The sequence below is a fragment of the Salvelinus sp. IW2-2015 genome, linkage group LG5 (genome assembly GCF_002910315.2).
Source record: "Salvelinus sp. IW2-2015 linkage group LG5, ASM291031v2, whole genome shotgun sequence".
Lineage (NCBI taxonomy): Eukaryota > Metazoa > Chordata > Actinopteri > Salmoniformes > Salmonidae > Salvelinus > Salvelinus sp. IW2-2015.
The window spans coordinates 377,600-404,209 of NC_036844.1; the positions used below are offsets into that span (position 1 = coordinate 377,600).

Here is a 26,610-nt window from a genome sequence, read left to right on the forward strand (position 1 = left end):
GTATATAGTATGTATCAGCTGGAAGTAGAAGCCTACGTGTTGTTTATTAGTTTACTCCAATTAGGGAGAGGGGTGGTAGGGTTTGCGGGAAATAATACCGATTTTTTTTAATGATAATAATATATATATATTATTTAAGTGTGTAGAATGGCAGGAAATTCGCTTTAAAACTGCAAAAATGTCTCTCCGCCCCATGGCACAATATATAGAATTGCAGAAAACTTGCTTTAAAACTGCAACATTTTCTCTACGCCCCATAGCAAAATGAGTAGAATTGCTGGAAATAAACCTCAAGAGAGGGGCTACTAAAATGTTTTGCAGTGAGGTGCCCCCGCCAAAAAACGAATCTTGCTCCGGGCCCCCAAAAGGCTAGAACTGGCCCTGTGTGTGTCAGTCTGTGTGTGTGTGTGTGTGTGTGTGTGTTTTAAGCATTTAGTTCATGTATGTGCAGTGCACTTGTCTTTCTAGTTTGTGTGTTTGTGTTTCAGATGGCTTGATTTAACCAATCATATAAAATACAAACTCAAATATACATTTATTTCAACCACAAAGACTGGTGAAGTTTTCCAGTGCCTAGCAAAGAACAGCAGTTTTTGGTAGATGGTCCAATTAAAGGATCTGTCAGCGGTAAAGGGTGTCACGCGCCAATGGTGGACTTTCGGGAACAGCACTCCTGTCTTTTGACACGTCACGTCAGTCGACTATTGACAACAATGACAGACATGTTTTTTTTCAGGTGTGCCTTTCATGCATGACATCTCTCATGCAACAAATGTAATCTTCAACATTTTTATAGATACATAATTTTAGGCCTACTCCAATATAACAACGGAACGTTTTCATGCGCAAATGTGCTTTTTATGCACAAAAGTAAAATGGTTATTAAATACCCTATCAGGACATTGCAATTACATTATATTTGAATATATAACAACAAGTTGTTAAAACTGTTTGGAGGTAACATTAAGCTAAATAATGTCCATTGCTTTCGTAATTAAATATTATTCAATGCTTTTAAATTGATTAGGCTAACTCATAGAATTCCTGCTTCATATTCATTATTGATTTGTAACCACAACTCCAGACATACATGCTCAGAAACAACGTACCGCGTGTAAATGCAAACTCTTGCAAGTGATGCAACATGGAATATTCTTGTGATATAATATGCCTCATCCATCAAAAGTCCCTCAAATTAAGTCAGACAAGTCGGCTAAAAGACGTCACATGACTGCATTGTGCGAATTGAAATTGTGATTTTTGTTACCCGAGACATTCGCAGGCAGTCCAGTGGCAGGAGTGATTTGAAGGTAAAATATCAGGGGCGGAGCTTTCGGTGCTTGGTAGATCGATGCCTTCTGAACTTAAAGGCAAAGTAATAAATTTAACATAAATCGCCAGTTGCTGCTTCAGAGAGCCGCTCGCCTCCGTTATTTCTGGTAATTTTGGACGGAAAACGCTTCACGGGGTTTGCTGAGAAGATGCGTGTTTTCTCACGACTTGCTTCGTATCTGATATCTATGTGACTGATTTTTGATAGATCAAACAAAAGTCACGTTATTGACCAAAATAGCACAGTTCTTTGGTTGTTTTTTTGGCTAGTTGTATAGCCTTTAGCCGATGCGTTGCAGCCTATGACGATGATGTGTTGTAACGGTATGGTAAGTTCTATCCTCTATATTAATCAACTCATGTTTTGTGGAAAGTGCCTACTAGATAAATAAATATATATTGCACAATATATTCCTCTTGTGATGTCTGAATCGAAAAAGATTTCAACAAGCTCTTTTGGCCTATACATATGTCATGCTTTGTGCTAGTTGATAGATAATGCTTTGATAAGGTTATGCCCTGTAACACCCCAGCTGTGACTAATGCTGTGTTTGTAATTATGTTGGAGGAAGGAATTTACCGGTTGTGCGGTTGTAAATACCATTTGGATGCATTCACATGCTCTAAACTCTGTCGAGAAACGCTGATAAGCTGCATAAACCATAAACTATAAATATAGCTATCATGCTTGTAAACAAATGATTGTGTTCAAAAACCAAATTAATAGATTACTTTTTATAAATAAAATGTAATTTCCTTAGTAGGGGATGTCAGACGCATGTGGGAGAGGTGGGAGCTCAAATCAAATCTTATTGGTAACATACACATGGTTAGCAGATGTTAATGCAAGTGTAGCGAAATTCTTGTGCTTCTAGTTCTGACCATGCAGTAATATCTAACAAGTAATCTAACAAATTCACAACACCTACCTTATACACACACATGTAAAGGGATGAATAATAATATGTACATATAAATATATGGATGAGCAATGGCTGTGCGGCATCGGCAAGATGCAGTAGAATACAGTTTATACCTATGAGATGAGTATTGTAGGATATGTAAACATCATTAAAGTGGTGTTATTTAAAGTGACTAGTGATACCTTTATTAAGTCCATTTATTAATGTGGCCAGAGATTTGATTCTGAGTGTTGGCAGCAGCCTCTCTATGTTAGTGATGGCTGATAGAAGCTGTTTTTCAGTCTCACGGTCCCAGCTTTGATGCACCGGTACTGACATCGCCTTCTGGATGATAGCGGGGGAACAGGCAGTGGCTCGGGTGGTTGTTGTCCTTGATGATCTTTTTGGCCTTCCTGTGACAATGGGTGCTGTAGGTGTCCTGGAGGGCAGGTAGTTTGCCCCCAGTGATGCGCAGTCATGGGTGAACAGGGAGTACAGGAGAGGGCTGAAAATGCACCCTTGTGGGGCCCCAGTGTTGAGGATCAGTGGGGTGGAGATGTTGTTTCCTACCTTCACCACCTGGGGTCGGCCTGTCAGAAAGTCCAGGACCCAGTTGCACAGGGCGGAGTCGAGACCCAGGGTCTCGAGCTTAATGACAAGTTTGGAGGGTACTATGGTGTTAAATGCTGAGCTGTAGTCAATGAACATCATAGGGTTACATAGGTATTCCTCTTGTCCAGATGGGATAGGGCAGTTTGATGGCGATTACATCGTCAGTGGACCTATTGGGGCGGTAAGCAAATTGGAGTGGGTCTAGGGTATCAGGTAGGGTGGAGGTGATGTGATCTTTGACTAGTCTCTCAAAGCATTTCATGATGACAGAAGTGAGTGCAATGGGGCGATAGTCATTTAGTTCAGTTACCGTAGCTTTCTTGGGAACAGGAACAATGGTGGCCATCTTGAAGCATGTGGGGACAGCAGACTGGGATAGGGATTGATTATGTCCATAAACACATCAGCCAGCTGGTCTGCGCATGCTCTGAGGACCCGGCTAGGGATGCCGTCTGGGCCGGCAAATGTTTTACTCACGTTGGTCACGGAGAAGGAGAGCGAGCCGTGTCAGTGGTAGCGGGCCGTGTCAGTGGCACTGTATTGTCCTCAAAGTGAGCAAAGAAGTTGTTTAATTTGTCTGGGAGCAAGACATCGATGTCCGCAACGGGGCTGGTTTTCTTTTTGTAATCGGTGATTGACTGTAGATCCTGCCACGTATAGTATGTCTTGTTTTTGAGCCGTTGAATTGCAACTATGCTTTGTCTCTATACTAACACTTTACTTGTTTGATTGCCTTGCGAAGGGAATAGCTGCACTGTTTGTATTCGATGATGTTTCCAGTCGCCTTGCCATGATTAAAAGCGATTGTTCGCGCTTTCAATTTTGCACGAATGCTGCCATCAATCCACGGTTTCTGGTTAGGAAAGGTTTTAATAGTCACAGTGGGTATGACATCGCCGATGCACTTGCTTATAAACTCGCTCACCGAGTCAGCGTATACATCAATGTTATTGTCTGAGGCTATCTGGAACATATCCCAGTCCACGTGATCGAAGCAATCTTAAAACGTGGAATCCTATTGGTCAGACCAGCGTTGGATAGACCTGAGCACATACGTTTCCTGTTTTCATTTCTGTCTATAGGCTGGGAGCAACACAATTGAGTCATGGTCAGATTTTCTGAATTCAGGGCGGGGGAGGGCTTTGTATGCATCGCAAAAGTTAGAGTGGGAATGATCAAGAATGCTATCAGCTCGTGTTGCGCATTCAATATGCTGATAGAATTTAGAAAGTATTGTTCTTAGGTTAGCTTTGTTAAAAATCCCCATCTTCAATAAATGCAGCCCCAGAATGTATGGTTTCCAGTTTACATAGAGTCCAGTGAAGTTCTTTCAGGGCCGACGAGGTATCTGCTTGGCGGGGGTATACACGGCTGTGACTATAATCGAAGAGAATTCTCTTGGAAGATAATGTAGTCGGCATTTGATAGTAAGGAATCCTAGGTCAGGTGAACAAAAGGACTTGAGTTCCTGCTCAGGATGATAGATTAATTAGTTTCCCACTAGCAATTGGAGGGCCGTTCAAGTGGATTTTTCCCAGTCTTATTAGGTAAATCTACACTTGGTTACGAACACAGCAATATTCCCTATATATTACCCGTTGTGCTTTTTATATGCTACTGCCTATGATTAAATACAGACAACATGATCAAGAAACAATAACTTTATTGTCCTTTATAATTCATTATAGGGAATATTTTTTGTATTGGGCACTAGATACTTTTTTATTAGGCTATATAGGTTGAAATGGGTTTATGCCTCCATTTATTTTAGCCCATGCTAACTTCATATAACATTAGCAACCATTAAAGGAATGAAACCAACTTGAATATTTGTGTGGAGCAGTGGTGCACACATAGAGATCCTACTAAATTACTAGAGGGGCTATGTCATAAACCCTCAAAGTTCCAGAATGGGGTAAAATGGCAGCCATATTGGTCAGGGAGAAATCCAAACCTGTCTAAGAGGTCGTTATCAATAAAACGTCACAATAAGGTGCAGAATGTTCGATTTTCCTGCTGGGGGCCAAGGAGACCCCCATCTCTGCTAAAACCATTGACAACTGCATGCCGTTTTCAAGGGATTGTTAAATAAATGTTTTTTTTAAATGTATTTTTAATTTAACCTTTATTTAACCAGGTAAGCTAGTTTAGAACAAGTTCTCATTTACAACTGCGACCTGGCCAAGATGAAGCAAAGCAGTGCGACACAAACAACAACACATTATAACAATTTGGTTATAATATCATCACCTCTTGAAGAGCATAGTCAGAACTACACATTTCAGATTATTCCATTCAAAACAATTGCGCACATTTAGCTCTATAAATCAGTTATACAGCGAGCATAAGTTTCATGATCAGTAAACATCAAATGATTATGTAATTTCAGATATGTTAGGGTAGCCTCATGATATCTTTCAATATTGGCCACCATTAATTGGATATTTGAGTGATATAAAATAAAAGTTAATTATACCTGACAAGTATTAGTGGTTTAGGTTAATTTCCCATCCACTGTGGGCTCTGCCTGTCAAGCAGTAGAAGAGCGCATTTGCCGATGTACTGTTAGCTGCTAATGTTTACTTTGCAAGGCAAGCGACCGGTAAAAGCTTTGTAGCTACAGTTGGCTAAACATAGTGGTAAGTAGACTTAATGTACTTTTTTCTCCAACCATCATAGGCCTACCTAGTGAAGGTAGCTAACATTATCCTCTTTTCAACCCTGTTTTGAAATGTTTAATCATGATTTCTGCTGACAGACATGATAGGCTACATTGAGTGATGGACCACGTCAAATTGGCTAGCTAATAACAGATCACCTCAATATGGCTAGTTAACAAGTTAACAAGAGAACTTTCAGGGGATAAACTAGATAAGGGGTAGGCAACCCTGTTCCTTGAGTGCTGCAGGTATTGGAGGATTTTGTCCCAACTAGGCGCCACACCTGACCAACTGAGCCAATTGATCAATTCAGTGATTGCCTACATTTAAAACACCTGGTTACTTCGAAAAGATGAAGAGCCTGCGGCACTGTAGGACCAGGGTTGCCTACCCCTGAACTGGATGGCTATATCCAAATATTGTTTGATTTGCTTGCCATCTGTAGTGGTGATGACAGTAGTCTTTATGACAACTTTACCAGGATGAGGACTTGCCGATGTCAAGCTCGTTCCAAAAGCCTAATCTCGGATGAAGCAAGCTCAATACATGTTGTTTGCCAAATGGATAGGAGAAGCACTAAATGGATAGGCTACCATCACGTATCTGAAATTTCATGACCAATTAATGTTTACTGATAACCTAAAACCTAACAGTTAACATTTATTTAACAATCCCTTGAAAATATTGAACAATTACTTGAAAAAGGCACGTAGTTGGCCAATGGTTTTAGCAGGGGGCTCCTTGGCCCCCAGCAGCCAAATCGAACGCTATGCACCGTATTGTGACATTTTATTGATAATGACCTATTGGAATGAATGGCAGTAGAGGCTTAATCCTGATTTTATTTATGCAGGAAAATGAAAGTATGGCATGTGTGTAACGGTCGTTCTCCTCCTCTTCGTCTGAAGAGGAGGAGTAGGGATTGGACCAAAGCGCAGCGTTGAAGGTAGACATCATTTATTAAATGAAAACGACGAAACACGAATAACACTAGAGAAATACAAAACAAATAAACGATGTAGACAGACCTGGACTTGAGAACTTACATATAACGAAGAACGCACGAACAGGTATAGAATACAAACAAACGATACAGTCCCGTGTGGTACGAACATACAGACACAGGAGACAACCACCCACAAACAAACAGTGAGAACACCCTACCTTAATATGGTTCTCAATCAGAGGAAACGTCAAACACCTGCCTCTAATTGAGAACCATATCAGGCAACACATTAACCCCAACATAGAAACACAAAACATAGACTACCCACCCAGCTCACGTCCTGACCAACTAAACAAAGTTAAACAAAGGAAAAATAAGGTCAGGAACGTGACAATGTGATATATCAGAAATTGAGTAATAGCATATTGTCAACCTAAAATATTGTCATACAATTTTAAATACAGTTAAAATGCAGCTTCTAAAATATACAGTACCAGTCAAAAGTTTGGACACACCTACTCATTCAAGGATTTTTTCCTACATTGTATAATAAAACGATGAAATAACACATATGGAATCATGTAGTAACCAAAAAAGTGCAAAACAAATCAAAATATATTTTAGATTTTAGATTCTGAAAAGTAGCCACCCTCTCAACCAGCTTCACCTGGAATCCTTTTTCAACAGTCTTGAAGGAGTTCCCACATATGCTGAGCACTTGTTGGCTGCTTTTCCTTCACTCTGTGATCCAACTCATCCCAACCATCTCAATTAGGTTGAGGTCGGGTGATTGTGGAGGCCAGGTAATCTGATGCAGCACTCCATCATTCACATTCTTGGTCAAATAGCCCTTACACAGCCTGGAGGTGTGTTGGGTCATTGTCCTGTTGAAAACAAATTATAGTCCCACTAAGCGCAAACCAGATGGGATGGCTTATCACTGCAGAATGCTATGGAAGCCATGCTGGTTAAGTGTGCCCTGAATTCTAAATAAATCACTGGCAGTGAAACCAGCAAAGCACCTCCACACCATCACACCTCCTCCTCCATGCTTCACGAAGGGAACCACACATGCAGAGATAATCCATTCACCTATTCTGCGTCTCACAAAGACACGGTGGTTGGAACCAAAAATCTCAAATTTGGATGCGTCAGACCAAAGGACAGATTTCCACCGGTCTAATGTCCATTGCTTGTGTTTCTTGGCCCAAGCAAGTCTCTTCTTCTTATTGGTGTCCTTTAGTAGTGGTTCCTTTGCAGCAATTTGACCATGAAGGCCTGATTCATGCAGTCTCCTCTGAACAGTTGATGTTGAAATGTGTCTGTTACTTCTGAGGTGCAGTTCTGAGGTGCAGTTAATTGCCGATTTCTGAGGCTGGTAACTCTAATGAACGTATCCCCTGCAGTAGAGGTAACTCTGGGTCTTCATTTCCTGTGGCTGGCCTCATGGGAGCCAGTTTCCTCATAGCGCTTGATGGTTTTTGCGACTGCACTTGAAGAAATTTTCAAAGTTCTGGAAATTTTCCAGATTGACTGATCTTCTTGTCTTGAAGTAATGATGGACTGTCTTTTCTCTATGATTATTTGAGCTTGTTCTTTCCATAATATTTACTTGGTCTTTTACTAAATAGGTTTATCTTCTGTATACCACTCCTACCTTGTCACAACACAACTGATTGTCTTAAACACATTAAGGAAAGTGATTCCACAAATGTACTTTTAACAAGGCACACCTTGTTAATTGAAATGCATTCCAGGTGACTACTTAATGAAGCTGGTTGAGAGAATGCCAAGAGTGTGCAAAGCTGTTATCAAGGCAAAGGGTGCCAACTTTGAAGTGTCTCAAATATAAAATATAATTTGCCTACTGCAGATGTGGCCAGGGCAATAAATTGCAATGTCCGTACTGTGAGACGCCTAAGACAGCGCTACAGGGAGACAGGACGGACAGCTGATCGTCCTCGCAGTGGCAGACCACGTGTAACACCTGCACAGGATCGGTACATCCGAACATCACACCTGCGGGACAGGTACAGGATGGCAACAACAACTGCCTGAGTTACACCAGGAACGCACAATCCCTCCATCAGTGCTCAGACTGTCCACAATAGTCTGAGAGAGGTTGGACTGAGGGCTTGTAGGCCTGTTGTAAGGCAGGTCCTCACCAGACATCACCAGACAACAACGTTGCCTATGGGCACAAACCCACCGTTGCTGGACCAGACAAGACAGGCAAAAAGTGCTCTTCACTGACGAGTCGTGGTTTTGTCTCACCATGGGTGATGGTCGGATTTGCGTTTATCGTCAAAGGAATGAGCGTTACACCGAGGCCTCTACTTTGGAGCGGGATCAATTTGGAGGTGGAGGGTCCGATATGGTCTGGGGCGGTGTGTCACAACATCATCAGACTGAGTTTGTTGTCATTGCAGGCAATCGCAACGCTGTGCGTTACAGGGAAGACATCCTCCTCCCTCATGTGGTACCCTTCCTGCAGGCTCATCCTGACATGACCCTCCAGCATGACAATGCCACCAGCTATACTGCTCGTTCTGTGCGTGATTTCCTGCAAGACAGGAATGTCAGTGTTCTGCCATGGCCAGCGAAGAGCCCGGATCTCAATCCCATTGAGCACATCTGGAACCTGTTTGATCTGAGGGTGATGGCCATTCACCCCAGAAATGTCCGGGAACCTGCAGGTGCCTTGGAGGAAGAGTGGGGTAACATCTCACAGCAAGAACTGGCAAATCTGGTGCAGTCCATGAGGAGGAGATGCACTGCAGTACTTAATGCAGCTGGTGGCCACACCAGATACTGACTGTTACTTTTGACCACCCCTTTTTTCAGGGACACATTATTCCATTTCTCTTACTCACTTGTCTGTGGAACTTGTTCCGTTTATGTCTCAGTTGTTGAATCTTGTTATGTTCATACAAATATTTACACACGTTAAGTTTGCTGAAAATTAACAGTTGTTTTGCTGAGTTTATATATTTTTTCTTTATTATTTTCCCCAACAACAACACTTAGGCTTCTACTTCCAGCCTATACAAACTATTTACATTTTATAGACACAATATATTTTACAATAGTTGTTTTCTGTTTGTTTTCAATCCCGTCATTCAATCCCTCCCATCTATGTCTGAAGAACATCCAGTAACATTTCTATTTGCCATATATTTTTAACTGTGCTGTTTCACAAAAGGTCTGAACCTATATACATTTTATGGACACAGTAAATTTGTTGTATTTAGTCCCACCCTTCAGCTCCACTCAACCCCACACCATCCATTGTTTTATTTATATTTGCCATATATTTCATTTTTATATTATTGATCGATTGACTTGACCCAAATTTAATGAACGGGATAGAATTGCCTTTCCTTTCCCCTTTAAGAGCTTGAGACTCTGTCACAGAGGAGGTGTCAAGCCTAGAGACAGAATTTCAGCCAATTAAAAAAACCTGACCCCCCTTGTGAGCGCCAGTCGGAGAAAGGGCGGGCACAAGGCCAGAGCAATGTGCGCAGTTTCCAAGGAAACTGCATGTCTTGACCTCTTCATATCCCTCCACATCCCATCCACCCTCAGCCAATGGATTCGTTTCCATGGAGATGTCTCTAGCTGGGTATGGAAACATTTAGCTGCCGAAACTCAATTGGAAAGGCACATGGGCAAATTATAAATCAATATCAAATAAAATAAAATTGTACTTGTCACATGCGCTGAAAACAATGCTTACTTACAAGCCCTTAACCAACAATGCAGTTTTAAGAAAATTACGTGTTAAGTAAAAAATAGATAAGTAAAAAATAAGAAATAAAAGTAACAAATAATTTAAGAGCAGCAGTAAAATAACAATAGCGAGGCTATATACAGGGGGTACCCGTACAGAATCAATGTGCAGGGGCACCGGTTAGTCGAGGTAATGGAGGTAATATGTACAGGTAGGTAGAGTTAAAGTGACTGCATAGATAATAAACAGAGAATAGCAGCAGCGTAAAAGAGGGGGTGGGGAGTAAATGCAAATAGTCTGGGTAGCCATTTGATTAGCTGTTCATGAGTCTTATGGCTTGGGGTAGAAGCTGTTGAGAAGCCTTTTGGACCTAGACTTGGCGCTCCGGTAACGCTTGCCGTGCTGTAGCAGAGAGAACAGTCTATGACTAAGGTGGCTGGAGTTGGACAGTTTTTAGGGCCTTTCTCTGATCACCTGTTATAGAGGTCTTGGATGGCAGGAAGCTTGGCCCCAGTGATGTACTGGGTCGTTACGCACAACCCTCTGTAGTGCCTTGCGGTCAGAGCCCGAGCAGTTGCCATACCAAGCAGTGATGCAACCAGTCAGGATGCTGTCGATGGTGCAGCTGTAGAACTTTTTGAGGATCTGAGGGCCCATGCCAAATCTTTTCAGTCTCCCGTTGGGGGAATAGGTTTTGTCGTGCCCTCTTCATGACTGTATTGGTGTGCTTGGACCGGGATAGTTTGTTGGTGATGTGGACACCAAGGAACATGAAGCTCTCAACCTGCTCCACTACAGCCCCGTCGATGAGAATGGGGGCGTGCTCGGTCCTCCTTTTTCTGTATTCCACAATAATCTCCTTTGTCTTGATCACATTGAGGGAGAGCTTGTGGCACCACATGGCCAGGTCTCTGACCTCCTCCCTATAGCCTGTCTCATCGTTGTCTGTGATCAGGCCTACAACTGTTGTGTCATCAGCAAACTTAATGATGGTGTTGGAGTCATGCCTGCCATGCAGTAATGAGTGAACAGGGAGTACAGGAGGGGACTGAGCATGCACCCCTGATGGGCCCCCGTGTTGAGGATCAGCATAGAGGATGAGTTGTTACCTACCCTTACTACCTGGGGGTGGCCCGTCAGTATGTCCAGGATCTAGTAGCAGAGGGAGGTGTTTTGTCCCAGGGTCCTTAGCTTAGTGATGAGCTTTGAGGGCACTAAGGTGTTGAACGCTGAGCTGTCGTCAATGAATAGCATTCTCACGTAGGTGTTCCTTTTGTCCAGGTGGGAAAGGGCAGTGTGGAGTGCAATAGAGATGGCATCGTGTATGGGTATTTTAGGGCGGTATGCAAATTCGAGTGGGTCTAGGGTTTTGGGGATAATGGTGTTGATATGGGCCATGACCAGCCTTTCAAAGCACTTTATGGCTGCAGGTGTGAGTGCTACTGGTCCGTAGTCATTTAGGCAGGTTACCTTAATGTTCTTGGGCAAAGGGATTATGTTGGTTTGCTTGAAACATGTAGGTATTACCGATTCAGACAGGGAGAGGTTGAAAATGTCTGTCAAGTCACTTGCCAGTTAGTCAGCGCATACATGGAGTACACGTCCTGGTAATCTGTCTGGCGCTGCGGCCTAGCACCTTTGTCCAATGTGTAATGTAATTGAACTGAGAGTTTTTATTTATTTAATTGTTTTATTTTTATTTCACCTTTATTTAACCAGGTAGGCTAGTTGAGAACAAGTTCTCATTTGCAACTGCGACCTGGCCAAGATGAAGCATAGCAATTCGACACATACAACAACACAGAGTTACACATGGAATAAACAAAACATAGTCAATAATACAGTAGAAAAATGTGTCTATATACAATGTGAGCAAATGAGGTGAGATAAGGGAGGTAAAGGCAAAAAAAGGCCATGGTGGCGAGGTAAATACAATATAGCAAGTAAAACACTGGAATGGTAGATTTGCAGTGGAAGAATGTGCAAAGTAGAATTTGAAATAATGGGGTGCAAAGGAGCAAAATAAATACAGTAGGGGAAGGGGTAGTTGTTTGGGCTAAATTATAGATGGGCTTTGTACAGGTGCAGTAAACTGTGAGCTGCTCGGACAGCTGGTGCTTAAAGCTAGTGAGGGAGACAAGTGTTTCCAGCTTCAGAGATTTTTCAGTTCGTTCCAGTCATTGGCAGCAGAGAACTGGAAGGAAAGACGACCAAAGGAGGAATTGGCTTTGGGGGTGACCAGTGAGATATACCTGCTGGAGCGTATGAAGCGGGGGCCAACCAACGAGAGCGTACAGGTCGCAATGGTGGGTAGTGTATGGGGCTTTGGTTACAAAACGGATGGCACTGTGATAAACTGCATCCAGTTGGTTGAGTAGAGTGTTGGAGGCTATTTTATAGATGACATCACTGAAGTCGAGGATCAGTAGGATGGTCAGTTTTACGAGGGTATGTTTGGCAGCATGAGTGAAGGATGCTTTGTTGCGATATAGGAAGCCGATTCTAGATTAAATTTTGGATTGGAGTGTCACGGTCGTGTGGAGAGACGGACCAAGGCGCAGCGTGATATTGATACATCTTCTCTTTATTAATGAAGATGAATGAACACGTACAGGAGACACCGTGCGCTCTACTGCGTAACACGGTGTCTGCCCGTACTCCCGCTCTCCACGGTTAGCCTGGGAAGTGGGCGCAGGTCTCCTACCTGCCCTCGGCCCACTACCTCCTAGCCCCCCCCCCCAAGAAATTTTTGGGTAGTACTCACGGGCTTTTCAGGCTTCCAGCCACGTCTCCTTGCTGCCTCCTCATATCGCCGCCTCTCTGCTTTCGCTGCCTCCAGCTCAGCTTTGGGGCGGCGATATTCTCCTGGTTGAGCCCAAGGTCCCTTTCCATCCAATATCTCCTCCCATGTCCAAGAATCCTTAATGCCTTGCTCCTGTTGCCGCTTGTCACGCTGCTTGATCCTTTGGTGGGTAATTCTGTCACGGTCGTGTGGAGAGACGGACCAAGGCGCAGCGTGATATGGAGATGCTTAATGTGAGTCTGGAAGGAGAGTTTACAGTCTAACTAGACACCTAGGTATTTGTAGTTGTCCACATATTCTAAGTCAGAGCCGTCCAGAGTAGTGATGCTGGACGGGCGAGCAGGTGCGGGCAGTGATCGGTTGAATAGCATGCATTTAGTTTTACTTGCGTATGGCATTGAAGCTCGTCTGGAGGTTAGTTAACACAGTGTCCAAAGAGGGGCCAGAAGTATACAGAATGGTGTCGTCTGCATAGAGGTGTATCAGAGAATCACCAGCAGCAAGAGCGACATCATTGATGTATACAGAGAAGAGAGTCGGCCCGAGGATTGAACCCTGTGGCACCCCCATAGAGACTGCCAGAGGTCCGGACAACAGGCCCTCCGATTTGACACACTGAACTCTATCAGAGAAGTAGTTGGTAAACCAGGTGAGGTAATCATTTGAGAAACCAAGGCTGTCGAGTCTGCCAATATGAATGTGGTGATTGACAGAGTCGAAAGCCTTGGCCAGGTCGATGAATACGGCTGCGCAGTAATGTCTCTTATCGATAGCGATTATGATGTCGTTCAGGACCTTGAGCGTGCCTGAGGTGCACCCATGACCAGCTCTGAAACCGGCTGATTTGTAGGGGTCCAGATTTTGCAGCTCTTTCAGAACATCAGCTATCAGGATTTGGATGAAGGAGAAATGGTGGGGGCTTTGGCGGGTTGCTGTGGAGGGTGCCGGGCAGTTGACCGGGGTAGGGGTAGCCAGGTGGAAAGCATGGCCAGCCGTAGAGAAATGCTTATTGAAATTCTCAATTATAGTGGATTTATCGGTGGTGACAGTGTTTCCTAGCCTCAGAGCAGTGGGCAGCTGGGAGGAGGTGCTCTTATTCTCCATGGACTTTACAGTGTCCCAGAACTTTTTGGAGTTTGTGCTACAGGATGCAAATTTCTGTTTGATAAAGCTAGTCTTAGCTTTCCTAACTGCCTGTGTATATTTGTTCCTAACTTCCCTGAAAAGTTGCATATCACGGGGGCTATTCGATGCTAATGCAGAATGCCACAGGATGTTTTTGTGCTGGTCAAGGGCAGACAGGTCTGGAGTGAACCAAGGACTATATCTATTCCTAGTTCTACGTTTCTTTGAATGGGGCATGCTAATTTAAGATGTTGAAGACCGGGTTAGCAAGCAAGCAGTTAGCAGGGGCTAGCAAGCTAGCAGTTAGCAAACCAGGGCAGGCAAGCTAGCAGTTAGCAGACCGGGGCAGGCAAGCTAGCAGTTAGCAGACCGGGGCTAGCAAGTTAGCCTTTGGGGGACGTCGCGATGGGGTAAGTCTGTTTTTGCCTCTCCGTGCGGTGAAATTAGTAATGTTTCAGGTAGCTCTGGGTAGCTAGCAGGCCTAGCAGGATAGCAGAATGGGCCTTCAGTGGGCGTCGCGCCTGAGGGGCCTGTTGGAGTCCTTGGGCAGATTATGTCGATATTCCAGTCAGAGGATCGGCGGGGTTCCGTGCCCCGTACCGGCAGTAGAAGGGGTCCGGATATTGTAGCCCAGGAGTGGGCTTCGGTGGTAGCACAGGAGCCCTGGCCGGGCTAGCTTCAGGCTAATTGGTGCTTGCTCCGGGATGGAAACGCTAGCCAGGAGTGGTCACCCGGGATTGCGGTTAGCTAGTTGCGAAGATCCAGATGAAAATGTTCAGAGTTTGCGGTAGGAATCCGGGGATATGGAGAGAAATAGGTCCGTTATGCTCTAGTTTGAGTCCCGTTGTTCGAACTGGCGAGAGCTTTCCGAGCTAAAGGTTAGCTGATGACCACTAGCAATGGTTTGCTAACTGATAGCTGGTAGGTAGTTAGCTGGCTAGCTTCAGTTGAGGGATTCCAGATCCGAAGTAAATATAAATACTTTAGAAAAAAGCAGATCCACGCCACATTGGGTGAGGTGGGTTGCAGGAGAGTATTTAGAAGTTGAGGTTTAGGAAAATATTTTTAAAAGATATGCTGAGAAAAAGATGTAAAAAGGTATATATAAGGGACACGACAGGACGAAGACAAAGACGTCTGACTGCTACGCCATCTTGGATAGATCAGAGTCGTGATCAAAGGCTAGCTTGCTAGTACCTAATTGGCTATGAAGAGGCGTTACTGGCTAACATTACAGTAGCTAGCTAGCTAGTTACCTTCACAACAAGACATTGTGGAAGTAAGTATCCCATATTAGGTACTATTACTTGGCTAGATCAGAGGCAGAGGTTGCAAGCATAGAGGTAGATACCACCCTGCATCCCACTGCAGTCTTGCTTCTGAAGCTAAGCAGGGTTGGATGCTCCTCCAGATGCTCCTAGAAGTGGTGTTGGAGGGCCAGTAGCAGGCACCCTTTCCTCTGGTCTAAAAAAAAATATCCCAATGCCCCAGGGCAGTGATTGCCCTGTGTAGGGTGCCGTCTTTCGGATGGGATGTTAAACGGGTGTCCTGACTCTCTGTGGTCACTAAAGATCCCAAGGCACTTATCGTAACAGTAGGGGTGTTAACCCCGGGGTCCTGGCTAAATTCTCAATCTGGCCCTCATACCATCACGGTCACCTAATCATCCCCAGCTTACAATTGGCTCATTCATCCCCTCTCCTCTCCTCTGTAACTATTCCCCAAGTTGTTGCTGTAAATGAGAATTTGTTCTCAGTCAGTTTACCTGGTAAAATATGGGTACATTTATTTTTTTATTTTTTTAAATACCGTTTGCAAGTCCTTACAAGTCATTACTTGGCAGTGATTGTGCAACCCAAAGACACATTGTGTCACACTGTGAACAGACCAGTACTCAATGAGTTGGACTTTTGTCCTAATTGTCCTCCCTTCTACCAAAGTGTGCACTTTCAAACTTCCATGATGAGGAGTTTGCAAGTGCACACCATAAGACAAGGGTGGAGAATTGGGATGTAGCCCTCATGCACTCTCTCAACCACCTATACGCCTATTCCTGTAGCTGAGGGTTACAGCGATATTACAATGAGGGGATTCGATTAAGCTGGCCTGCGTGCGCAGAGATTGCACCAGGTGAAAGTGACTGTTTTGAAAATCGGGCTCCCAGGTGTGAGCCGGGTGCCCTGGCGAAGTCGGCTCAAAACAAAGTGACGTTTGTCAAGAATGTGGAGTAATGATTTAGGATTCAGAGTGTTGTTTGCTCTTGGTAAAAAAAAAAATCTGTAAAACTAGTAAAATTCTATCATATACTTTATGGAAAATACATGTTGCATGTTTCTGAACAATGAACCATGATGTCTTGTTGACGATATGACGCAGATTACTGTTCGTGTTGAGTAGGGCGCTCCTCCTCGCTCTCTGCCATGTCACGAGCCATAGCCTCGTGCACCCCAGTCCAGTTGAATTAAACTCCCTCAATATAACTCTTCTCTATGACATGGTAGTGTACACAGTATAATAAAAATCTAATTCTATTCGTCTTGTAGTCCCATGATCCTCCCCCACTGAGTTATTGTATGTTACATTTTGTGTATTGTATTTCAAGCTTTCGTTTGCATGCCAGTAAACGTCAACGTTACAGTATTTAATTATTATATCCCACAGGGGACAGTAACAGAGACTGTAAGAGGGCAGATAATCTATGACAGAAATTGATTATGAGTTCCTGTTGTCTGATTTGAAGGCTACAAAAGGTATTTTTGGAAGAAAAGCCTTTTCTATATTAGCTAATTTTCCCCAGACCTGACAGTGTGCCTTTCAACTAATCTATTTTGTGTTCCAACCCTCAGGAAACTGTGATGTCATTTCTGTGTACGAGCAACCCCAACAGGTCCTCCAGCAGAAGCTGCTTCCTCCTGTCTTCCAGATGCTGCTGACCAAGTTGTCCGCCATCTGACAGGTAAGAATGCTCTCCCATAGGAAGCAAGGGCTGAAGGGGCACCAACATTGCTGAAAGATGTCTTGATACCCTAATCCTCCGCCCCCTTCCAGTGGTCTGCACTGGCTATTCCCCTTCATAGAATGGACTAAAGAGCAATGGAATTGTACGTTTGGTTAATCTAGTTCAGTGCTCCTCTTTCTTGCCTAATGGACAACAGTGTGAACATTGTCATCCCTACTTGTGCTGCAACACCTAATTGAACTACTCTATAAGACCACACTTGGGTAAATGGAGTGAATGAGTGATTGGTTACGACAACATGCACTAAACCGGAGCACACAGTTAATGTGAACAGTAAAAAACAGACGTGAATTGAATTGTGACTAGTTTACTTATCATGAGTTGTACATTGATCTGTGTTTTAGGTTTCCGTCCATGCTGTCCATTTTGCATAATATGTGCTCCTTTTTCACAGGCGGTTCTGGCTGACGACCTGTCGCCATAGCTGATAGAAACCGAGAAGGAATATCATCCCCAATGATACTGCTAATATTAGTAGCTGTACTGATGAGGAACCGGAGGGCAGGCTTATCCATTGTCCCTGAACTGCTTGAAGTGTTCAGTCAAAATGACAGTGCCACTTTGTTACCGCTAGTCACATGTTTGAGAAGATGTTCTGCAAAAATAATAACAATACAGAGATGTTCTTGCTCTTCAATGAGGTTCTGACAATCATATGTTGGAATCCATTATAAAGGAAACCTACAGTAGTTGAACACTTTGTGTAGATAGTAACCTGTTTGTTGAACGCCAGTGATTCTAAGAACAAGAATAACTGTTACCTGTAGGACAATGTCTCTATCACAGGTCACCAAGGGTACAATAAGGCATATCCTTCATAAAATATATTTTCATGGCTAATTGTGCATGCCTCTCATTTTCCACTTAATATGCAATACAGTTATACCTATGGCTTGCGTAACCAACTCATTGCCCTTGTTAGTGTCCTACCTAAGAGTTGAAGGTTGGACAGTTCGATCCCTGGCCGAGTCATACCAAAGACTGTAAAAATGGGACCCGATGCGTCTCTGCTTGGCACTCAAGAGAGATTGGGGGTAAGGCCCTGCGATAGACTAGCGTCCTATCCAGGGGGTGTACTTGTACATCAACCTGCCTCACATTACAGAAACAGGAGGAGATATGCTCCTGCTCCTATGAGCCGTTGTGGCTCACACAAGCTAAGGCTCATGCAAAGCTACCCTCTTACTTACTTTGGCTTACAGCTTTGACAGTATTGAGTCAAGGAATAGCTTTACTGCTCAATAAAATCTGTTGCCACAGTACTGAAGAGGGCAAGCATGTGGGTTTTTGTAAATACTCTCCCACCAAGAACGAACTCAAAGGCTAATGGCCAAAGGGGTCCTTTTCACTCGCTCACACACAGTCACTGTATAGTGACTTGCAAAAGTATTCATCCCCCTTGGGATTTTTCCTATTTTGTTGCATTACAACCTGTAATTTAAATTGATTTCTATTTGGATTTCATTTAATGGACATACACAAAATAGTCCAAATTGGTGAAGTGAAATGGAAAAAAAAACTTGTTTTAAAAAATTCATAAAAATAAAAAACAGACAAATGGTGCATGCATATGTATTTACCCCCTTTGCTATGAAGCCCCTAAATAAGATCTGGTGCAACCAATTACCTTCAGAAGTCACATAATTAGTTAAATGAAGTCCACCTGTGTGCAATCTAAGTGTCACATGATCTCAGTATATATACACCTGTTCTGAAAGGCTCCAGAGTCTGCAACACCACTAAGCAAGGAGCACCACCAAGCAAGCGGCACCATGAAGACCAAGGAGCTTTCCTAACAGGTCAGGGACAAAGTTGTGGAGAAGTGCAGATCAGGGTTGGGTTATAAAAAATATCTGAAACTTTGAACATCCAGCGGAGCACCATTAAATCCATTATAAAAAAAATCTTAAGAATATGGCACCACAACAAACATGCCAGGAGTGGGCCGCCCACCAAAACTCACGGACCAGGCATGGAGGGCATTAATCAGAGAGGCGACCAAAGGTAACCCTGAAGGAGCTGCAAAGCTCCACAGTGGAGATTGGAGTATCTGTCCATAGGACCACTTTAAGTCGTACACTCCACAAAGCTGGGCTTTACGGAAGAATGGCCAGAAAAGGCCATTGCTTAAAGAAAAAAATAAGCAAACTAATTTGGTGTTCCCCAAATGGTATGAGGGAGACTCCCCAAACATATGGAAGAAGGTACTCTGGTCAAATGAGACTAAAATGTAGCTTTTTTGGCCATCAAGGAAAATGCTATGTCTGGCGCAAACCCAACACCTCTCAACACCCTGAGAATACCATCCCCGCAGTGAAGCATGGTGGTGGCAGCATCATGCTGTGGGGATGTTTTTCATCGGCAGGGACTGGGAAACTGGTCAGAATGGAAGGCATGATGGATTGGGCTAAATACAGGGGAATTCTTGAGGGAAACCTGTTTCAGTCTTCCAGAGATTTGAGACTGGGACGGAGGTTCACCTTCCAGCAGGACAATGACCCTAAGCATACTGCTAAAGCAACACTTGAGTGGTTTAAGGGGAAACATATAAAAGTCTTGGAAAGGCCTAGACAAAGCCCAGACCTCAATCCAATTGAGAATCTGTGGTTCGACTTAAAGATTGCTGTATACCAGCGGAACCCATCCAACTAGAAAGAGCTGGAGCAGTTTTGCCTTGAAGAATGTGCAAAAATCCCAGTGGCTAGATGTGCCAAGCTTAGAGACATACCCCAAGAGACTTGCAGCTGTAATTGCTGCAAAAGGTGGCTCTACAAAGTATTGACTTTGGGGGGGGGGGGGKKGAATRGTTATGCATGCTCAAGTTTTCAGTTTTGTCTTATTTATTATGTCACAAGAAAAAATATTTTGCATCTTCAAAGTGATAGGCATGCTGTGTAAATCAAATGATACAACCCCCCCAAAATACATTTTAATTCCAGGTTTTAAGGCAACAAAATAGGACCACTTGGGACTGGTTACTTGTAAAAAAAAATAAAATAAAAAATAAAAAAAATCAGATTTAAGTTTTTCTTGAAGAAGATTTGTCTATCCACATCTGCAGTGAGCACAGATCGGCTAGCTGTGACAATGTCAGCTGCTGTGGAGAATAGCCTCTCGCTAGGGACAGAGGTCCCAGGCACAGCCAGGTAGCACCTTGCTAATATGGCAACGTGAGGGTATATTAACTCTTTTGTCTTCCACCATGTAAGTGGATCAGCATCCAGGGGAATACAGTCCACTTCCCTGTATGAGGTCACCTCCTCCTTTATGACCTTGACCTTTGACTTTGTTCCCTGCTCCTGGGTCATGAACATCTCCCCAAAAAGCTCAGCCATGGGTGACTTATTTTCTGGAGGAGAACCACTGTCGTCTGCCGTCTCTGGATAAGGGTTGGCTCCTGTGGTATCTGTAGCTTAGCCCTGCAGAATTAAATTAGATGAAAATTACTATCTCTGAAGTGGCTTTAAAAATATGATTTGTTGTTAGAAATATATATCAGACACTATTAGAACAATTACAATTATTACTTTATAATTAATTGTTAAATCACTAATTAATAAAATAATAAATGTCACATTAACAAAATAAATACAATACCTGTTGTATATTGGTCACAATCTCTGCTGTGAGTTCATTGTAAACTCTCAGACGAGCAGCAGCATCCAGGTGCAACAGGGACATGAACCGGGGGTCCAAAGCGGTGCTCTTGTGTAAGAAGTATTGGACACCAGGGTCAGCATATCTAGGCTCCAGGTTAACTCTGATAACAGTCTTGACATCCCCTACTGCGGGTTCATTTTCATCAGATGCCACCATTGATTTCAGGATCATTGTTTTCATAGGCAGCATCATGGAAACTGATGGAATGCTCTCAGTGCATTTCAGTGTTGTGACTGTTTCGAGAGGTTTGAACACTTTAATAACTTCCTCTCCTAGTCTTATGTCATTTTCAGACAAAGTCACAATATCTTTGACATTCTTCCCCACAGCTTGATCAGTCAGTGTAGAATACACTGCAACTTTTTCCTCAGGGTATCGCTCAACCATGTCATGGCGTGAATTCCATCTAGTAGAGACATCTTGGATTAGTTTGTGGTTTGGCAGCTCCAGCATCTCCTGTTTTGTCTTGAAAACATGTGCAGCAGTTGTGCTTTTATGAAAGCAGGATACCACCTTCCTGATCTTCGCTAAGAGGCGAGAGACTGGATTCACTGACGTTGCTTTTTGAGACGCTAGATTAATAACGTGAGCAGAGCATCCTATCTGTGGCCCCAATCCAGCTAGTGCAACTGCATTTACAATTTTTCTAGCGTTGTCAGTGGTCACAGGAATCGTTACATTATTCCAACCTCCACACTGCAACTACTTCCCGTAGCTCTTCCCCCAAGTGTGCAATGGTGTGACTACTCTCAAGGGGACGTGTTTGAAGGACATGGCTTTTTATCTCCCACTCTGCCGTAATGAAATGAGCCGTTACAGCACGGAAGCTCTCTGTAGCTCTAGACGTCCAACTGTCTGTTAGAGCAACAGACCCCGTTTCTGACAACTCACTCTCAAGTTGTTCTTTAGTTTTTTTGTATAAGGCAGGTATCAGTGTCTGCGGTAAAAATGTGTTCAGGAAGGAATAATGAAGCGGCTCGACCACTTTAAACATGTTTCTGAACCCTGCATTCTCTACCACAGAGAAGGGTCTCATATCTTCCGCTTTTATCCACCACTGTTGGCAATCCCCGTTATAGTTTACAGGGAAACTGAAATGTTCCCAGACGGCAGACCTCAATGATACTGGGGCGTCTTCTAGTTCTGGCTTGCCAATGCTTGCCATGTTGCTCCTTTGCATTTAGCTAACTGATAATTCCTTCATAAGTTAATTGCTGCTACGATTCACTAATGAGCGGAGCTGCATACAGCTACGAGACGAAACAACTTCTTTTTTTTAAAGACAAGTTTATTACTATGTGGAAATTTTTCCCACGTAAATTTATATGCCATTGGTTTATGCAATAATATTTTTTTAGAATGAGATATATAAACTCAGCAAAAAAAGAAACTTCCTCTCACTGTCAACGGCGTTTATTTTCAGCAAACTTAACATGTGTAAATATTTGTATGAACATAACAAGATTCAACAACTGAGACAAACTGAACAAGTTCCACAGACATGTGACTAACAGAAATGGAACAATGTGACCCTGAACAAAGGGAGAGTCAAAATCAAAAGTAACAGTCAGTATCTTGTGTGGCCACCAGCTGCATTAAGTACTGCAGTGCATCTCCTCTTCATGAACTGCACCAGATTTGCCAGTTCTTGCTGTGAGATGTTACCCCACTCTTCCACCAAGGCACCTGCAAGTTCCAGGACATTTCTGGGGGAAATGGCCTTAGCCCTCACCCTCCGATCCAACAGGTCCCAGACGTGCTCAATGGGATTGAGATCCGGGCTCTTCGCTGGCCATGGCAGAACACTGACATTTCTGTCTTGCACGAAATCACGCACAGAACGAGCAGTATGGCTGGTGGCATTGTCATGCTGGATGGTCATGTTAGGATGAGCCTGCAGGAAGGATACCACATGAGGGAGGAGGATGTCTTCCCTGTAACGCACAGCGTTGCGATTGCCTGCAATGACAACAAACTCAGTCTGATGATGTTGTGACACACCGCCCCAGACCATGACGGACCCTCCACCTCCAAATTGATCCCGCTCCAGCTCAGGCCTCGGTGTAACGCTCGGTCCTTCGACGATAAACGCGGATCCGACCATCACCCCTGGTTTACTCCATGTGTAACTCTGTGTTGTTGTCTGTTCACACTGCTATGCTTTATCTTGGCCAGGTCGCAGTTGCAAATGAGAACTTGTTCTCAACTAGCCTACCTGGTTAAATAAAGGTGAAATAAAAATAAATAAAAATAAAGATAGCGTTCTCCTGGAATCCGCCAAACCCAGATTAGTGCGTCGGACTGCCAGATGGTGAAGCGTGATTCATAACTCCAGAGAACGCATTTCCACTGCTCCAGAGTCCCATGACTGCGNCACTGCTATGCTTTATCTTGGCCAGGTCGCAGTTGCAAATGAGAACTTGTTCTCAACTAGCCTACCTGGTTAAATAAAGGTGAAATAAAAAAATAAAATAAATTAAAATAAAAGTGAGACAAAACCGCGACTCTTCAGTGAAAAGCACTGGACCAGTCCTGTCTGGTCCAGCGACGGTGGGCTTGTGCCCAAAGGCGTTGTTGCCGGTGATGTCTGGTGAGGACCTGCCTTACAACAGGCCTACAAGTCCTCAGTCCAACCTCTCTCAGCCTATTGCAGACAGTCTGAGCACTGATGGAAGGATTGTGCGTTCCTGGTGTAACTCGGGCAGTTATGGTTGCCATCCTGTACCTGTCTCGCAGGTGTGATCTCGCAGGTGTGATGTTCGCATGCCTAAGGCATGTTCACGCAGATGAGCAAGGGCCCTGGGCATCTTTCTTTTGGTGTTTTTCAGAGTCAGTAGAAAGGCCTCTTTAGTGTCCTAAGTTTTCATAACTGTGACCATAATTGCCTACCGTCTGTAAGCTGTTAGTGTCTTAATGACCGTACCACAGGTGCATGTTTATTGATTGTTCATGGTTCATTGAACAAGCATGGGAAACAGTGTTTAAACCCTTTACAACGAAAATCTGTGAAGTTACTTGGATTTTTACCAATTATCTTTGAAAGACAGGGTCCTGAAAAAGGGACATTTCTTTTTCTTGCTGAGTTTGTGTATATATTTTCCTAGCTATAATATATGATGAATGTATTGTTCAGTGCGTAAAAAACTGTGCACTGTGGACCCTGTATCGTACGGTTCAATACGAATACACGTACCGCTTCACTGCTTATATATATATATATATATATATATATATAATTTGTTAGACCAGAATGATTTGAGTTGGTTATTTCCATCTACTCATCTCTTAATGTGTTGACTTGCCTCTCAGCATAGCCAGCTAGCTAGTTAGCTAAAGTGTCTAAGCTAGCTAGCTACATATACTAGCCATCATTGCTAGTAGCTTGCAGCAAGCACATTGCCTGGTCTGTCTACCCCCGCAAACTTCTTGCCCACTGGCTGCCCTTGCCAGCATAGCAAAGATGATCTGAGTTATTCAGTATATAGTACAGCCTCACCAATTTCTCTCTGATAGTGATGTGCAGTTCGCGAAGCGTCATTATTTTTGAACGACTCTTTTTACCAACTCGAGAGTCGTGAATAGTTTTTCTGAGTGACTCATTAATTTTAGTTGTTCGTTTGATCTCCTCAGCAGGATTATTACACACTCTTCCAGCTCAACGGCTCCAGAGACATGCTCCGACCATCAACTGTCTGTCATATGCACGCAGGGAAATAGATCAAGAGCATAGAGAAGAAAAAACATGTTTAGAACTGATAATTGATCGCATGGTGCAAGAGTGAATGCAAATAATTGATTATTGAATGTTATCGATGAACACAGCTTTGTAGAACCAAAACATATATAGCCTCTGCACAACACACCTGAACTCGAGAACGAATTGTTTGAGGGGCTGCAGTTCGCGCGATAAGCCCGCTATGGTGAACGACATGTTAACGAGAGGCTTGTAGAATCATGACTCTTTCGAGTTTTCAGTTCATTGTTCGCCGGTAGAAGGTCAGGCGTGCTCTGGGCATTACTGACTCATTACTGACATTTAATTTTTAAATGTGTCGGTGTTGTACTGGATAGCCTCATGGAAATTCAATATTTAACACACCGCTATTTCTTTTGAAATTGGCAGGCATTATGCATAGTCAATCGTGAAAATGATACTTTGAATTTTGTCACAAAAAAATGCACACCCATCTAGCAAAGGCAATCGCAAACATGATATTGATTTATCATCTGCCCATAAGAAATGTAAGATTGAATGAAGTCACTCATAGATTTCCATAGCTGGAAGCATTTTCCAGTTCCCGTAAAGTGTGCCGAGGCAATGGTCGTAAATACGTTTTCTCCTAACACTGTCCATATGGGAAGGAAATAGAAAACAAGACAGCAGAATCTAGCCAATTTTGTTTGGTTAAAGCACTGGAATGATTACATGTGGAAAACATGTGCACCTAGGCCTACCTTTGTGAGAAATACATGGAGGGAAATAACCTTCACTAAATAGATTTTTTAAATCTAATCTTCACGCAAATTTTCGAATAATAAAGGAAAATTAATAAAACATTCCCATTTGATTTGACACTGTAAAGTTCTTGTAAATATCTTGCACACACACACACTATAAGGATTTTAAAAACTTTTTCTCCCTTTTTCTCCCCAATTGGTAGTTAGTCTTGTCCCACTGCTGCAACTCCCGTATGGACTCGGGAGAGGTGAAAATCGAGAGCCATGCGTTCTCCGAGACACAACCCTGCTCGCTCAACCCGGAAGCCAGCCGCACCAATTTGTTGGAGGAAATTCCGTACAGCTGGCGAACATGTCAATGTGCATGTGCCCGGCCCACCACGGGAGTCACTAGAGCGCGATGGGACAAGGACCTCCCGGCTGTCCAAACACTCCCCTAACCCGGACGACGCTGGGACAATTGTGTGCCGCCTCATGGGTCTCCCTGTTGAAGCCAGGCAGCGACACAGCCCGGGATCGAACCTGGGTCTGTAGTGACTCCTCAAGCACTGAGATACAGTGCCTTAGACCGTGGCGCTACTCGGGAGGCCCACCATAATGATTTTTATTGAAATAACACCACTGCACTGATTTAGCATAGGCTACATTTTCTGTTAATTTGACATGGTGACACAAACATGTTGGTGTAATGCTGGTGTAACCCATTTGGATGTGCATAATACTGCAACAATATAGATGTCATCATTACGCCTAAACTAGCTCAGCTCATATAATCTAGGTTGTACTTGTGAACAACAGAAATAAACACAGATTTTTCAACCATTTGTGTGTGTGTGTGTGTGTTTGCACATACTTGTTAGTTTGTACATGTATTTGTTTTTTATTGTGTGTGTCCATGTGTACGTGTGCATACGTGTTTATTTGTACATGTATCAGTATGCAATGTGTGTGTTTGTTTATATCTTTGCTCATGTATTTTGACTGAGTGTGAGTGTATTTTGTGAGTGCTCCACAGTGCTCTCCTGTGTTTGCTACTTTCCTAGGCAGGCAGGCAGTGGCCAGGATGGTATGTAGATTTGTTTTTCCTGTGACCTGTTCCGACTCATCTACATGCCTGCCTGCCACTGTGGGTGCGTTGTTGGCCAGGGACCCGCCCACATCTCCAAGACAGCCAGAGAAAGGGGGAGGAGAGGTACAGTAGGTTGAGGGAGGGAGGGAAGGTGAGAAAGAGGAGGGTGTTAGAGAAGGAGAAAAATGTGAATTGGTTGTTTGCATTCTTTTTCATTCGCTCTATTTTACTTTCTCACGCGCGCACACACAATGTTTGCGCACTGCATGACAGTTCATATGGATTAAAAGAAAA

The 26,610-nt window shown here is 43.5% G+C and overlaps 1 protein-coding gene and 1 long non-coding RNA gene across 4 annotated transcripts in view; one reads left to right on the forward strand and one right to left on the reverse strand.

The window, feature by feature from the left end:
- The window catches only part of LOC139027800 (cryptochrome DASH-like), a 455,373-nt gene that overhangs the window by 376,116 nt on the left and 52,647 nt on the right, over positions 1–26,610 (reverse strand). The window lies entirely within an intron of this gene.
- On the forward strand, positions 1,289–26,069 carry LOC111963764 (uncharacterized). 3 transcript variants are annotated; one of them, XR_011479839.1, is made up of 3 exons: positions 1,289–1,661; positions 16,957–17,332; positions 25,451–26,069. It is a non-coding gene; the product is annotated as an uncharacterized lncRNA (long non-coding RNA). The 3 variants fall into 3 exon arrangements; XR_011479840.1 differs by having other exon boundaries at positions 16,957–17,211; XR_002877295.2 differs by lacking the exon at positions 25,451–26,069 and having other exon boundaries at positions 16,957–17,425.